Here is a 13,788-nt window from a genome sequence, read left to right as displayed (position 1 = left end):
ATGGTCGCATTTTGCGCCTAAAATTAGACACAGTGCGAGTACATTTTTCATCAACTCGCGCATGCGAGACCAGTAAATTAGCAGATTTTTGTTGTTGTTATTAAATATTTTTGTTGCTGACAAACTTGTTCTACACTTCAGCCCACTATAGTTAGCGGTAATGCCTGAATGACTGGTTTGCTAAGGGGGGGGGTGACCACGGTTATAGGCTAATGTGTGAAAAGAGGCGCATCGCAACGGAGACGAAGCGCCCGGCGAGGGCCGCAGAGTGAGAGGTCCACGAGGGGATCCTCACCACCGAGCGGCGTCCCCGTCCCCCGAGTTGAATCTCTGGGTCGACTCAGCCGACTCTCACATGTCTGAGCCCCTATAGACTGATGCTCACGGTAAACACATTCGATCGGGAGCGCGAGGGTTTTGATAAAGTTAGCGGAAGGATTTAAGTGACAACATCCGGTTTTGCAAAGTTAGCGGAAAGAACCACGTGAAACAACATCCGTTTTTCAAAATAAGATGTCGACAAATCATACACGAACATATAAAAGTAAACAATGAACTGATTTTGTATCTTTAGAGATCGTTTCTGAGATTTAGCTCAAATTATGCTAACATTAAAACATTTTTACTGGACCAAGGAAGAGTTTATAAAAGTTAGTCAGACTTTTGTATGTTAAGAAAAATCCTGTATATAGATTTCCCCAAGAGTTCCAGGAAATGAATGATGCAGATGTGTTCCATACATATCTGAAATCCCCTACTATAGCGATCAAACAATTTTAATGTATCAATTAGGACATTTTTCAAAGTAAAAGTCCTAAATGTTTAAAGAAATCGGTAATTTCTTTAATGTTTGAGTTGCTTTATATATGTATTTCCTCATAGTCCTCATAGCAATAATACTACACAATAAATAGAATGCTTCAATCAACACCGTGATCGGTATTATCGGATCGGCAGATACTGATTTCAGTGATCGGTGATCGGCACCAAAAACCTGATCGGTGCATCTCTAGAAACCAACAAATGTTTTGATTGGCCACATCAAAGTGCAACATGCACATGCTCAAGGTATGTTTTTTCTTAAAATATGTTTAAACTCAATACAGTAACTTCTGAAGAGTTCTCTGTTGTGAATGTTTTGCAGCTCATGAAGGCAAACAGGCATAAGATTGTATATTGTCAAATTATTTATCAGTAATACAGTAAAAATGATGGGAAAACTTTGCAAGTCGATTTATAGTGTGCGCCCCTAAATGTTCTGCTTGCGCCCCTAAAATTTTAAGTTAGGGGCCACTGTGCTCCTAGTTAAAAAAGTTAGTCTGGAGCCCTGGTAATGTAAGGTCCCTTTTCTTGAAGAGCACGTCTTTGTTCTTTTATTAAACTAAACAGCCGTCTGTTATTGATCGTCTCTACACAACAGCATGTCATTTCTGTCTCTACGTGTCGCGTTAACACTTCTCGGCTCACCGTCTCGCGCGCCGCAGAGCTCCGATGCCGGCGTGTCCTTCGTGCATCGGGGCGGAGCAAAGAAAGTCACCTGCACCCCCCCCCCCCCCCTAGCATCATGCAGCACCGGAAGTCGCATTAAAAGCAAGACATATTTAATTTATTATACGTTAAAAATACTATATGGCTCTCAATGAAATATTTTTTGAAATATTTGGCTCTTATGGCTCTGTCAGAAAGCTTCCTGACCCCTGGTTTACACCATAGGCCTTTTGTGGGTTATTCACATACACATTCATAAACACGTCGATTTTCATCAAGCTCTTGTACTGTATTTTTTACTTTGAGCCACTTTCTGGTAAAAAATAAATAATTAGATTTGACCTGGAAAGCACGAGGAGGACGACAAGTGAGAACTCGGGCCCCGTTGAGCTGAAGTGTGCTTCTTTGTTCCTCACCACCAAGAACTCTGCTGAGGCACCTCCTCTCGCTGATTAAAACATCCAGCGACTGAGGCGAACAGCTTGAGGGCTCAGCCCACGCCGGGTCTTAGTCACGCAGCCTGACAGTCGAGTGGCTCGGTGTCCTGGATGTGCGACTTCATTTAAACCTCGAGGGGAAGGAACACGTGACCAGAGCACATGTGCTGCGTTTAGTCCCATCGCTTCAGAAAACAATAAAGTCACTGCAGAATATTACACCCTGCCAGAACACACACACACACACACACACAGGATAGAAGTGTTCAACCGCAGCGTGGCAGCTCAGCGCTCTTCATTCCCCATCGATATCCGGGTTGAATTAAAGACATCGATTTGTCAAAGTAGCTGTGAGCTTCACTTGACACTGACTTTCAGCAGCGGGGGACAATGCAGAGGTCGGCCGGTGACCTCTCTGCGACGCCAAAGACCCATGTCCTAACCGTGACCTCTGACCTCACTGCAGAGCCGTGCAGTAGATTGACTCCCACACAGCAGTCATGTATCTTAGGAGAGGCAAAGATTCAAATGAAACACATGAAACTACTCTTTTTTTTTTTTTTTTTAAAGGGTAAAAAGTAAGAAAAAGGTTTTAAATAATGACAAAAGTAAAGCGAAGATCTTACGACTATTTTATTAGCGTCAATTTATGTAACGTATAAAATCTTCTTTTTTGAAAATCGGACGTATTTAGCTTTAGCTTTCAGAATCAGTCGACCAAAGATGTCAGAATAGTTTGCCAGGGGTCGGAGAATATTTCTAAAACGATGCAGAAACACGATCATTTTAAATTGATTCCTACATCAGTGTGGATGTAGCCTCAATAAGAACACATGTCAATTGCAGGCATGTTCTGGGTGCGCTGCATGAAAATTGGTGGTTTGACGCTGAACTCTCTTATCTCATCACTAAATGCAGCTTCCCTGCATTTCGTTTTGGCGAGGAAAGGGCGAGCCTCAAACACTTGGCCGTCTCGGCGCGCTTCCGCTTGCATTTACTGCACACACACACACACAGCACTCACCCACACACTTCCAAACACACAGAGGGAGCCTTTGATGTGAATGTGACCCAGTAAAATGAAATGAAAGAGGCCTTCAGAGGGAAGGGAGACGAGCAGCGCATCCTCCACCGTCACGGCTCTGTTGATTCGCCACACACCGCCGCTACAGCCTCTTTCTCTCTCTCTCTCTGTCTCTTTCTCTCTCTCTCTCTGCTTACCTCTTTTTCCCTGTGTCCATTGACCAATCAGGTCAAAAGAACAAAAAAGGACAAAGTACACAATTAAAATAAACAGTCCCTTTACCGATAACGTCTATATCTTTTTAATATGTCTTATCATTTTTCATGAACATTACGCTTTGAAGGCATCGACCACTCATGTTGGTGGAATGGGTTGAGTCGCGCCTATATTTATGAAACCGCAACAAAGTCCAAACCAAGACTCCTTTGAACTTTGATTAAGGCAGAACCTAACAGACCCGATCCACTCCTTCTGTTCATACCTTTCACAATAAAAGCCCTGGACCTATAATATTTGCATTATGTATTTTGCATACATTGTGCCACTAATTTGTCTTGCCGGTAGCGTGTAAAGGCCTTAAGATATAGAAGCAGAGAACATTTCCAACATATATATATATATATGTCTTCTTTCCTCCTATCATATGAGTTCATATTTCTCAAACATATGATGAGAGACGTAAGAATCAGAATCCCTGACCAATCCCATGCGGTACAGTAGCAGTATCCTGTGTACCTGGGCGTATACTGGGCAGGTCACCCGGATTATTTGGAGTACAAACCACCAGGTATCGTCCACACCCTGACAAAGACAGCGTGAGCTGGTGAACAAGTGTCCACATGACTCACAGCTCCACAGCTCTGGCGGAGGGAAGAAGGAGGTGGTGATGGATGTGTGACAGTACTTTCCCTCACTGAGGCGCCCGATGGAATGATTCACCGCCCGCTGGGCCGGTACTGGTGTTCCCGTGCTGTGTTTATTTATTTGTCTTTGTTTAATTTATCATCTTAACCAGTCCATCTCTGTACAGGGTTTTCTGGCTCCCGACATAACTCTGTGGGATCTTTCCGGATGTTTCCTAGAATGGCGAACGAGAGAAGAATCGCCGAACGATGAAAAAAGCTGCATGTGATCCCAAAAGTGTCAGTTTATGTCAGGTTACATGAGTGCAGAGTACATTTATCATTGAGGTCCTGGCACTTCAACATTTCTTTTACACAAATCTACATTTTTATGATAAGTACATTTTCTTTCCCTGCTTTTGACCTTTCTTCTGTCGATAAATATGTCACATCGAGCCCGTTGTAGGAACCCCTCATAAACCACGAGAGGTTCGTTCTGAAGTTGCTAGTACGATGTAGGTATATCGGAAAACTTCACTGCAATCTCCGTTTTTTGTTTTTTTTACAATTGGACCACACTTTTCATGTTTTTTATAAATTATTCATCTTCTACTTTGAAGTAATTTTCAGTTGGGACAACCCAAAATAAATCCCACTTCAAACTTATGTTGACATCATCCTGTTTGACTCTGCAGTTCAAACCATCGGCTCATGTTAGTCTAAAAGTATTCATACCGCTTCATGATATCACCATTATTTCAGATAGATTATTACATCTTTAACTCAGTGTATTGATCTCTCAATTGATTTAAATTGGATAGAGATGCCATTTTATAACACTGTGATATCAATATCAACCTCTTCAATGATTTGACCCCCTGACGCCGAGTCATGCAGTTTCATTTCTCAGCACTCCTTTTCGTTCCTTGTCCCTTAATAGGTCCTTTAATTCTGCTGCTGATGATTATAACAATTTCATAATGTTCCTTATTGGAACGACAAAAGCGAGATCCTTGTCACCTCTCCTCTGAACCCTCCTTCTTCCTGTCTTCTCCTCTCTTTTCTCCTCTAGTTTCGCATCCTTCCTTCGCTCCCTATACACTTGACTCTCGCCTCCATCTCTCCTCTCCTCCGCTTCTCTTCTCATCACTTGGTTTCTCGTCAGACTCCAGCAGCGGGACACAAAGGGCTCCATCAGCATTGTGTGTGTCCACCGCTGTGACGCAAACAAGCAGCGCATCAAATCAAAGTGCACACTTGGCAGCAGTTACGAAACACACACACACACACACACACGTCCTCCGTCGGTATTACCGGCGAGTTTGATCTCGTATAATAATCACAGTGCCGTGGCGTATCTGTCGGAGCCGGGCGGTGAATGTGAATGTGAATATTAAAGCGTTGCATGCAAAATCGTGTTTAACCCTCCTGTTACCTTTCGGGTCAATTTGACCCCATTCAATGTTTAATGTCAGTGTTCCTTGGGGTCAATTTGACCCCAGGCTGTTTTTCACTGTGTCAAACATATAAGAAATATCAACTTTTTTATATATTTAAAGGGCTATTTAGGTAGTCAACAAACAAACATAAAGTACCTCAAACTTAAACTGGGTAAACAATATTCATTCTAATAATTTTCTGAAGGTTTTAATTGCTGGGGTCAAATTGACCCCGAGGGTAAAATATGTTAGTAAATGTGAAGGTAACAGGAGGGTTAAAGTATCACAGCGGATGCCCGCCCTCTGGTCAGTGTGCTCCAACATGCGTCTTGTTTGTAAAACTACACATTGGTAAACGTTTAGGAAGAAGTCCGAGAATTCTAGAATCTGCCAGCGAGCATGAGATCTGAACGATGAGTCATTCATATTTCTCTGGCTCTTCTTTGGCTGGGATGGCAGCACAGCTATGAACACTTTAGGCAATGTAATAACCGATTTTTTTTTAACATATTCATAAATTGTTTTTGTATTTATCACATTCTTTTTACGTATTTATTTAGATTTTACAAAACAACAAGGATACAATACAAAGGGAAAAGAGGAATAGAAAGGTAAAGAACAACAACAAGACAGACCAAATAACCACAGCGAAATAACACATTCGCACATCACCAGTCTGACGGAAGTACATCTTGAAGGTTACATCATCAAATCAAGTCGGTATCGGTACCAGTGTTTTTAACTCATGTTTGGGCATTCTAAGGTTTAGGGTATGTCGGGTCTTATTTGTAAATAGCGAATTAAATGGGACTGTTGCAGAGAGTATTTACTTTTCAGGTTCTCAAACAAGTCCAGAGTCCTGACATGAGGGGGGGAAATCTGGGTTTCTCCATATGGGATTGTTAAATGTAAAGTAGACCATGATATCGTTCCAGGTGTTTATTGTATTCCGTACAATCAAGTTATTTTGAACCTCCAGCTTTGCCCTTTTGTAGTTTACGAAGGGACAGTTCTTTAAATACTGCGTCACTTATCTTCTCCACCAGGCCGTCAATCTGCGCTCCTTCAGTCACGTCGTTGAGTCTACTCTGTGAACACACGGGGAGATAGAAGCAGAAGAAGACACAATTAGAATTCATGAATTGAAATGAATTAGCATCAGCAGTTAAGTGCAAGTCCAGCTGCTGTTTGTGTTTCCTCTCTGCCAGACCCCAGTGGAATGACCAAGCTGGTGAGTCATTCTGAAACGATCAATAATTGAGTGTGCTTTGGTCATTTGCTGTTCAACGAAAAGCTTCCCGGACGATGGCGAGGCTCCGTTTTGTTCTCGTTTATTCTCGGGAGGGAAAGACGACCTGTTTGCACTGGTTTCCTTTTCAAACTTCACCTTGAATCCTTCTCGTGTCTGCCAATGCCCTCTCTGCTGCTTTCCGTGTGCAGAGCAGGTCAACACGAGACGGTGCTGCTGTTGCTTTGATTTTCTCGCAGGTGGATTACAGTCAGCCCCGGTGCTAGACAGGGGGTCACGTGTCGTAACTGCAAAAGACAAAAAAGGCCTGTAAGAGCCAAATGCATGATTTCATTTGTTATAATAATTTAGTTTTAAAAGATTTAAAAAGGTCACTGAATATAAATCCTTTTCATTATGATTTAAAAGAATGTTTAGTTTAACATGTATAATTTAGTATTGTGTTTGAAAGCTTAATAATTTGTCTGAATGTAAGCTTCCAATCAGATGACGTCACGTCAGTATAACAGCTGCGTGTTGGACTGTCAGTCGTGTTTGAGTTCAGAGTTGTTGGAAGCGACATAGTTTTTTGAGCGTGTGACCGTGTACTGTACGTTTTTTAAGTAAACATCATTTTGTATGAATCTACTTGTGTCACTCGCGTGTCAATTAATAGCTTTAAAGGACTGATCTCAAAAGTGTGGTACAGAAGAACCAGAACTAGACGGAGTGCCACTACAAGGCCTTTACGACAGCGAAGACAAGAAAACAGCACAACATATCACAAGATCAACATTTATTTATTATTAGCTGCAGCAATTTCAGTTGCAGCACTTTTGGAAGGAAAAGTTTTAATAGATTTTTCGCATCAGAGGACCAGGGTCCTATTGACCCAGAGGCGGAGCCTGGCAGTCTGTCTGAGCTAAACTGTTTTCTAAGCTACTCTAAGCTATTGAGTTTCCTTTCATCCAAATCCTGAGTGAATTTTAGCTCCGTCTGGCAAACATCTATGCAGCATGTCTAGGGCTTTTATTGTGAAAGGTCAGACAGAAGGAGTGGATCTGATCTGTCCTTCGTCAAGGTACAAAGGAAGTTTGTCATCTTGTTTTAGACCACGGGGCCTTCGTGTTGTTAGCTTAAGAGTATGTCTTGAAAATATGAATACATCCGTTTCGCACGATTTAGTTTGAAAGTATTCATGACAAAGTTGGGGGGAAATATATTGAAAATGCCTTGAGGCTGGGAACGGGAAATAATGTACAGCATGTGGCCGCGGCGATAAATGAAAAGGATAAATAAAAAGGCCCCGTTTTAATATTAAATCAATGAGAAGTGTTTCAACAACGCTGTATAACCATTTCAGCACACATAGTATTCATCAGGGTCGAACGGAGGAGGAGGAACAGCACGCCACATGGCGAGCTAAACTCTGGCCGGCAATGCAGACTCAATGGGTTTTTTGTTCCCCTCCCTGAAACTTTCACTAGCATGAGCTTGTTTTCTGGTAGCATGTTTTACATCTAAATGTGACACACACCATTAGTTACCAAGAAAATCTCTCTCAGCTTCCCATCCAGCCTCGGCTGTCTCCTCTCATCTCCTGGTGACATGAAACTATCCGTGATGTTATTCCTGTGGATGCTCAGCCTCCATATCGCCTGCAGCTTGCGATTCCCCCGGTGTGCAGCGATAGCCGGCCGCTTAGCTGTCTTCACGCTGCCTCCCCCGACCCCATGAAATTGGAACCCACCAGGACCTCCTGGAGGCACTGCGGATAGATGCCTCGCTCTGCTGCAGCAACAGCTGTAGCTGAAGACAGCATTTTACATTTCTCTTTTGAAAATACTAATAACATGTTCCTATTGGTGGACTGCCTCATGTGTCTGGTAACCGTGAACAGAATAAGCGGTCATGGATCGTAGATGGGTGGGATGTTCGTGTTGATGTCGGTAAGCTTGGGGGATTCATAAGTACGCTTATAGGCAAAATAATTCCGCAGCACATGTCAACTCATCAGGTTCTACAATCGTCTTATTTAACCCTCCTGTTACCTCAGGGTCAATTTGACCCCATTCAATGTTTAACCCACCTGTTACCTGAGGGTCAATTTGACCCCATTCAATGTTTAATGTCGGTGTTCTTTCGGGTCAATTTGACCCCAGGCTGTTTTTCACTGTCAAACATATAAGAAATATCAACTTTTTTATATATTTAAAGGGCTATTTAGGTAGTCAACAAACAAACATAAAGTACCTCACACTTAAACTTGGAAAACAATATTAATTCTAATAATTTTCTGGAGGTTTTAATTGCTGGGGTCAAATTGACCCCAAGGGTAATATGTCAGTAAATATAAAGGTAACAGGAGGGTTAAACATTGAATAGGGTCAAATTGACCCTAAGGCAACAGGAGGGTTAAACATTGAATGGGGTCAAATTGACCCGAAGGCAACAGGAGGGTTAAAAAACGTAAAAACGGATAACTCAGTTTCACTCATTTATTCTGGCTATTTCAAACAAACCTCCATCAGAGCATGGAACAACCAATCACTGCGTCGCTTTCGATCACTCCTCCAAAACGTCGGTCATGTCTTTGTTACTTACCACCTGGAATTATTTTCACCGGCGGGAAGTTGCCTCTCCCCCAGTTCGACTAGTGTTCTCAACATTCTCCAAACAAGAACGTTTCTGAATTCATGAATGACATGAAATACATCCAATATGGGTCCTGTTATGAATTCTAAAGGACAGTATTATAAAAAACATGTTGGGTCCTGACATCTCTTACGTTCCTCCAACCGTAAATACTTTGGGGATTACTTTTTGAAGGGAAACCTCTTTTTTCATGGACTACTTTTGTTTGAATTATCGTTTCCAATGAGGGGAGGAGGTCACAGTCACAGGCTGCTTTTCATGTCCAGCGTGAACCTAGTCCCATTTTTATAATCTAAACAGAACCAAATCTATATCTTGTTCTATTGGTTTTAATCATCATGTTTTTAGTAACTCTAACCAAGTATTACTCTCAAATATGTTTCCCATGAATTGTAATTACAAGTGCAGATGTAACGGAAATAATTCCAATGGAGACAAACGTATCTCGGTGACCAGTGGCGGCTGGTGAATTTTTTTGGGGGGGGGGGCGCAGTTTAAATATCACTCAACAATGAGAAGAAAAGAGGTTTTGAGTAGAATATTGTAAAAAACAAAGCTTTATTTCAAGAACACAGCGTGCTCAACACTGTCCAATAACAACTATCAACACACTGTAACTTTGGGCATGAGAGGTTCAGAGCAGCTTTAAGGAACATTGGGTTGGGTTTCAGAGGTTTGCAAAATAAAAGAGTTTCACCCTCACATGAAAGAGGTTCAGAGCAGAATAGAGGCAGAAAGAGATCACATGTTACATTGGGTGACAGAGCAGACCCACTACTGTAAAGACAAGTAGCCTCCTCTCTTTAAAGTGGTCACTTTACTCTCTGGTTAAAGTCAATCATGTCTGTAACCAGCCTGTTTCCATTATTCTTAAGGGAATGTGTCTGTTTTTCAGAACTTCTTCGTTGTGTTTCGATGCCAGTTCGGTCTCCTTCTGCTGACTGTAAACAGGGTTAGCTTCAGGCTGTTAGCGAGTTAGCTTCATGCTCTTAGCTAGATAACTGCGGCAAAATTTGTGCTTTACACTTGTCTGCAGCTCTTTAGATCCCTCACCCCGTTGTAGTCCAGAGAGTTTCAGTCCCTTTGGAACAACAGACAGGGGAAATTAAACAGCGCATTACTCACTGAGCACCAGCTGACAGCTCCGTTAGCAACCTGCTCCCGTAGCTCCGTGGAGCTCTCTGGCTGAGGGAACGATACGTCTCTGATCTGCCGAATAGTCAAGTCACGTGAAATAATAAAACAATGTCATTGGCCAACGAGCGCAAATTTTTGCGACCCAAGATTCACGTTTCATCCGCCAATGAGAAGCCGGTCCTTGCCGAAACGACTGAAATATTTTCTCGATGCCGTACACACACGTTAGATCGCCTCCAAAAAGGGGAGGGGCTTCTCTCCGTGATAATGGCGATATATTATATTTTTTCACATTAACTTAAGTGGTTGTTGACAGGCTGACGGTCTCCCACACACATTTAGCGCGTCAACACGGTATATTTACTATTTAAATAATTTGGCATATCATGTTTTTTGACAGGGTGTTTTTTTTTCTTTCTTTTTTTTCTTTTTTCCATCTACACATTTTAAGAGGGGCGGCGCCCTAGCGCCCCCTATGGACGAACCGCCACTGTCAGTGACATGAAACTATCCGTCATGTTATTCCTGTGGATTCCATATCTAAGCTGGATTTGCGTTATTTAACCATCCACTTTCCCGCTTTAAGTTGTGAGTTAATCATCTGGGTCGTAAAGGCAGCTCGAACTCCGATGCGACTCGGCGGCTTCATTAAAGATGACGATGCTCCATATTTAACGCGACGAGGGCGGCGGTCGCTCTGTCATGGCGGAATCTGTCGGCGCGTCTTCAGTTGGAAGTTTGCCGACACGAACGTGTGTAAAGTTATGCCGCTCAACGAAGCGTATCATAACCGCGCTGATGAATCGGATTTATAAAAAAAAACATTTCAATTTCAATCCCCGAAGGCGGGGACATCTATTATTCATAGGGTCCCCGGCAGTACACGTGTGTATTTCTCAGCCCCCCCCCCTTCCCCTCAGTCTCATTAGAACCGAAAATATATTCATTGTTTTGATCTGACCTTTGATTTTAGTGTCTCTCACACACACACACACACACACACACAAACTGTATGCAGCTCACATACTGTCACCATTTACGAGGTACCATTCATGTGTTTTCTAAACAATTTATTTTCTAGTTACCAAGAGAGAATATCCAAACCAAAATGCTTTATTATGTAATAAATCGGCTCTCATTTTCTCCTCTAATGCTCAAACAATTTCTGTGCTCTTGTAATGTATTATTACGGCCTTCGTCAAGCCAGAGATCAAACTAATGGATAGATGGACGGTTCTGGGACTGCTGGTGAGTGGACTCGTCAATGGTGAGTGGACTTTGACAAGACAACCTCAACACCTTGTTAACACCGATGTGGTTTGAGTCCCATTCAAGGTTTTTTTTATAAACAGCACCTTTATTTTCGATGTTTTTCCGTCTGATTGTGTCTATGTGTGTGTGTGTGTGTGTGTGCGTTCAGCAGTCTTCTGCCAGGCGTGTGTGAACAGTTTGTGGAGCCGCAATCAGATTAAGGCCGAGCATCTCCTCCTGATCGCTGCTCGCCGCTCTGCACCGCCGACTCAATGTGATCTGAGCCTCGGGCCGCCTCTCTGATCTGCTACGCGCACACACACACACACACACACACACACACACACACACATACACACACACGCACACACAGGGCCTCAGTCACACACACATTCATACAGACAGACTCGCGGAAGATCCACTAATACATTCATACGCAAACCAAGTGTCATATGCCGAAGAAGATGGTGTGTGTGTGTGTTTTTTTGTGTACGTCTGTATGTGTGTGTTGGGGGAAAAAGAGAGGGAAAGAGAAAGCTTTAGAGATGGAAAGTGGGCTGGTCCTAGAGACAATTTCCAATTTGGAGTCCTTTGAATCATTCATGAAGAAGAGAAGGCTGAAATCAACACATAATCAATCTGACACACACACACGCACACAACCACACACCCACACACTCTCTCTCTCTCTCTCACACGCAGACTCATGAATGCATGGGTACCCTCAAGACACACCTAAGGCAGACAGCACTTACCACCTGACTCACACACACATAGAGGGCCCTCACACCAACCGACAAGGACACACACCACTCACTCTGTCGCTCTCTTTCTCACACACACACACACACACACACCCGTAGTTTTAGTGTGGGTTACGTGCGGCCGGTAGTGGGTGTCAGCAGACCTGCTGTCATGGCGGCACAGTGTCGACTGACAGAGAGAGACAATGGAATGCACTTTTCATGTCGGAGAGAGAGAGAGTGGGAGGGTGTGACACGCAGAGATAACGGGAGGAGATGAAGACAAGAAGGATGCGGTGAGAGAAAGAAAAAGATGGGAAGAGTGAGAGAAGACCGAGGGAGTGTGTGTGTGTTAAAGCTGGATATTGATGAGACGTCCAGGCTGGAAGAAGAAAAGAGGGTACGCCGCAACTCTGGACGTCTGGTGGCATCATCAGGAGTCCCGTATGAAGTGTGAGTCAAACATGTGTGGTCGGCAGTGACGGCGCGGGGTCGTCCTTCAAGCCGGGGAGCGGCGGTTCGACCCCCGGCTCCGCTAATCCACGTGTATGCGTCCCTGGACAAGAACACTGCAGCCACAAAGCGTTCTCACTGCATCGAGTGGTGCGTTTCTCACTTCTGTCTGCCGCAGACCCCCAGTTGAGTCAATTCTATCTGCATTTGTGTCAGGAGGGACGACGCTGCGCTATAAACAACCTGCCTTCCACAACAGGCCTCGGGAGCTGCTGATCCTGTCCTACTCCGCTATCATGAATAGTGACTAATTCATTATGGATAATTCTGCAGCTATACATATGTCAAAGTGGCATCATAGTTTTATAATACAAGTAGTTCTGTTTAACCCTCCTGTTGCCTTAGGGTCAATTTGACCCCATTAAATGTTAAACCCTCCTGTTTCCTTTATATTTACTGACATATTTTACCCTCGGGGTCAATTTGACCCCAGCAATTAAAACCTCCAGAAAATTATTAGAATTAATATTGTTTCCCAAGTTTAAGTGTGAGGTACTTTATGTTTGTTTGTTGACTACCTAAATAGCACTTTAAATATATAAAAAAGTTGATATTTCTTATATGTTTGACACAGTGAAAAACAGCCTGGGGTCAAATTGACCCGAAAGAACACCGACATTAAACATTGAATGGGGTCAAATTGACCCGAAAGGTAACAGGAGGGTTAAAGGCTTTCAAAAAATTAGTTTTGACTTCTTTTACCTTAGTTTTGTTCTGTAACTTACGTACTTTATTTACACCAGTAATTAAACAAGTTCACGTAGCAAAAGTACTAATTTAAACCCAAACCACTGACCAAGCTTACCAGTTGCGAGATAGAATGCAATGACCCTCCACCAGCAACTCTGTTAGAGAAAGGACCAGCAGGCCAACCTGACCAATCGTGATCCATGAGGGTCTTAACTCTGCGACTCAGGGCAATCACTCATATTTCAGCTTTGGGGTGGCCGAGGAAGCTATAACTTCCTCACCCACAGCTGTGCCTCCACCGTGAGACTGAAAGCAGTTGGGTTAGAGAAGGGTCAAGGTAG

The 13,788-nt window shown here is 43.1% G+C and overlaps 1 protein-coding gene across 6 annotated transcripts in view; it reads left to right on the top strand.

Annotated features, from left to right (window-relative positions):
* si:cabz01090165.1 (uncharacterized protein LOC100333421 homolog) overlaps nt 1-13,788 on the top strand; it is a 349,850-nt gene that overhangs the window by 54,698 nt on the left and 281,364 nt on the right. Inside the window, exon 1 of one of the 6 annotated variants that reach the window (XM_056440455.1) lies at nt 5,851-6,461. The exons of 4 other annotated variants lie outside the window; for them this stretch is intronic. The gene's annotated coding sequence lies outside the window, so the exon portion shown is untranslated. Of the gene's footprint in view, nt 1-5,850; nt 6,462-12,636; nt 12,698-13,788 lie in introns of those variants that run through there. One more of the 6 variants, XM_056440454.1, reaches the window with a different exon arrangement.

The sequence above is a fragment of the Pseudoliparis swirei genome, chromosome 20 (assembly GCF_029220125.1).
Source record: "Pseudoliparis swirei isolate HS2019 ecotype Mariana Trench chromosome 20, NWPU_hadal_v1, whole genome shotgun sequence".
NCBI classification, from domain to species: Eukaryota; Metazoa; Chordata; class Actinopteri; order Perciformes; family Liparidae; genus Pseudoliparis; species Pseudoliparis swirei.
This window is presented reverse-complemented; position numbering and strand designations above follow the sequence as displayed.